Raw genomic sequence first — 3,730 nt, 5'->3', positions numbered from 1 at the left:
AAGAAATTATTTTGTTAAAAACAAAGTAGCTAGATTGCAGGCATCCATAGATAATCTACAGGTATCTGCAAGCAAAGAATCATAAAAATAAATAGCAGAAAAAAAATTACATAAAATAATAACCTTATCTGTTTATTGATTCTACAAGGTGAATAGCCAAATTTCTCAACAAAAAATAAGCACCTTTTAAGCACTATATACATTAACAATATGCTAAATAATTTTCAAAAACTTTACATGATCATGATAAAATAACTAAAGAACACTTCTTTTTTTTTTATATTAGCCATTATAAAATGGAGAAATTTATCGGTTCGATTTCAGAGGATGGAAAATGAAGCCTGAAATTGAGAATATCTTACAAAATGCAGCTGTTTTGCCCATATGAGTGCAATAATCTCACCCAACCCAGCTCAGTAGATGCAGCTGTGGAATCCAAAGTATTTTATCAAACATGCAAAATGATTGGCACTTTTAAACATTACGGACTGAATGTAAGCCAAAATGGATTGTGGTCGAAGGAAGTGTTAAAAGGTTGAATAGAACAATGTGAAAAGCGCTCTTTTACATAATATGTGGCGTAGAGAAAAAATTCGCACTTATAGGAACAAATTCAGCACTTTCAAAATCGAAAATAAGTACCTTCAAGCATTTTTTAAAAACGCTATGCACCATGTTCTAGTATCATAATACAGGAAAAACGAAATTGCTCAAAACAAAAGTCTGATTGTACCTGTTTCAAAGCAAGTAAAACCAGAGCTTATTAAACATATATTAAGAATACAAATTTTTAATATTCCCAGTAAACTGTTGCTTGCAAAATTTGTGTTTCATTTAATTCATATATTCAAAGTAATTACAAAAAGACTTCATTACAAACTTGCTTTTTTCTTCTTTTTTTAAAATACTTTTTCATTACTGGAAAAAAAAAAAAAAGAGTTCGTTGCCTTAGTCTAAAAAATTAACACCTATCTTTTCTACTGGAACACAAAAAATAACTTATTTCACATACATAATTTTATCATAACAGTTTTAATCATGTTATGTTTCAAGTTGTAGAATGACAATGTTTAAACTATGTACCTGTTTCTTTTTATTAGAAAAAATCTATGAACTATACTATAAATTGAGATGAGTCCCTGTAGCTTTAAAAAAATCTAATAGTTCTTACGTTTTTAATTAAAAATGTGTAACTGATCTTTGATAACTGAGTATGAAGAAATATTTTTTCATGCAAAATTTACAACTGCCATGGGCATGGCAACAACTTTTGTCATGGAAATTTTTTGAGGTGTGATATTACTTATGACTAGGAAAAAATAGTCCCTATTGTGAAACGAGTTGAACAAAAGTTAATTCGCAGCTGAACAGGTTAAAATTCTAGTTATATGTTAAACCATACAACTAAAATAAGTGCTTAATACTATTAAAGACAGTAATAAAACAAGTCAAAATATATTCCCCACCACATTTAAATTTTTTTATTATTATTTTAAATTGATTTCACTTGAATAAAAATGTTTGTTAAATTTTAAACTTACAAGTTCAAATAATTCAGTTGCTCAACATTTTTGAAACCTCAAATTTTGCACATAGTATTTTACATAACTATGAAGCATTTTTAATTTAATACTGGTATATACACACATTTAGTTCTAAAATTTTTGAATGGTAATTTTTTTCCCAAGGTTTGTTTAACTCACTAATGGTTTTGACATTTTCATTTTTACTGCTACCAAATGTTCACACTTTTTTTCTATACATCTTTGATTCCGGCAAATTCCTCTTGCCGTCTAATCAGAAAACTGTGTGATGAAGGGCCATTTTACTGCTATTGAATTTTAAATAGCCTCCTATCTAACTCTAGAGGGGTGGGTATTTCGGCACAAAAATATCTGAGGTTTTATCTTTGAATAGAACATTTTGTAGGTAAAAAATGGAGTGGGGTTTTTCACATGCACTATCATTTAGAAGGATAAAAAATTACAACATTTTACATGCAAACCTACTAGATGGTTAAGCTCAATTTGTTAAAGAAAAAATTTGCGACAAAAACATTAAACTAGAAAGTTTTTGTAGGCAATATTTTGTCATGCTTCTGTTAAGAAGCTATATTACTGTTACTGTACAAACATTTTAAAACACTATACCAGAAAATGTCTAGTTTTTATTTTTTTATAAAAAATAATTTCTATTAGACCCCATGTCAAGATCAAGCGATTACAATCTTTGATTACTAAATTATAAATTCACAAGAAAAAGATAAAAATCAAAAGTCTTTTAAATGTTTTCAGAAAAAAATCAGTTATTTTTTTTGGAAATACAAGTTTTGACTAAATTCTCATTTCTAATTTGTTGTTCTCTTGCTTTAGAAAAGTTTATAGTTTTTTTAGGTTTTCTAAATAAAGAGAGACAAAATGGGATTTTTATAAATATGCCAAATGGCCAAGCGAAATTTGCTGAATAATGAAAATGTTTTAGAGATCACAGTGCCATTGCATCCTACACCCAGGAACGAATATGAGTACTTCACTTTGACACATGCCAAATTATGTCAGGATAATTTTAAACAGTCATAAAATAATTAGTTATGCATAACTGCTAAATTACTTAATTTTTTAAGTGAAAAGTAATACAGTAAAAAGTAATATAATTTTAAGTACAATATATGAACTCAATTTCTTTTTTGTAGAAACAATTCAGCACATTGAGGGCAATATATATCAATTCCAGTAAAATACATGAACTCAATTTCTTTTTTTTTAGAAACCTGCACATTGAGGGTAATATTTCCATATTGGTACATGTTCCTGCCAACCTAAATCAACTGAACTGCAAGACTGTTCAACAAGAAGAAAAAGAAATCTAAAAAGGGAAGATTTTCATATTGATTCTGCGAAAAATTATCATTAAGTTTTGGCAGAAAACAAGCAATGGCATGTGAGGGAGAAGGAAAAAAAAACATTACAGAAAAAAAAAAACTTTTAGACACCCTTGGGCAAACAACAATGAAATTTCTTTTAAAATTTTTGCAAATACAAAAACCCATTTATTATATTTCAAATAAATCCTGAGTCAAATAAAAAATTAAAGAAGATTTACATATTCAAAGATCAGGGATGATTATGAGCCCAACTCAAAAATCCAGGAAATTTCTTGATGCATTTCAAAAAATTAATATCTTTATAAATTTAAATCATTGACATTCTCAAAACATGAGATTCTAAATAAATTATATGCAGCATAATTTAAATGAATAATTATGTATAAGTTTACTATTATCTCTAATCACATTTATTATTCTACCAGAAAAAATATTTACAGATGAAAGAGACATTATTAAATAAAATATACAAGAATTTTTATACATAGTAAGCAATTTTATGAAATAAAAGGGTCCTATCTTTTCAAAAAAAATTAATTTGTAGATGAGATACTAAAGAGAAATGTTAACAGATCAATTTCAGATAGGAAATAATGCACCCTGCTTAAAAAGAGAATTTTATTCAACTTTTAAAATATAGCTTATTTTATTAAATTTCTAATTTTAAGACAAATTCGTTAATTTTTATAATTTAGTTTTCTCCCTTCATTTTTCATAAATTGTTTTTCCTAAATCTAGTATTTACATTCAAAAAAGAAAGGTATTCTTTATGATAATTTAACATAATTGAATTTATTCTAAAAAAAGTAATGTTAATGTTTTGATTTAATTTAAATCACTTGGGAA

This window comes from Parasteatoda tepidariorum, chromosome 5, assembly GCF_982258835.1.
Source record: "Parasteatoda tepidariorum strain Cologne lab strain chromosome 5, Ptep-v5.0, whole genome shotgun sequence".
Lineage (NCBI taxonomy): Eukaryota > Metazoa > Arthropoda > Arachnida > Araneae > Theridiidae > Parasteatoda > Parasteatoda tepidariorum.
The sequence above is the reverse complement of the archived record's forward strand: the minus strand, read 5'-3'. Positions refer to the sequence as shown.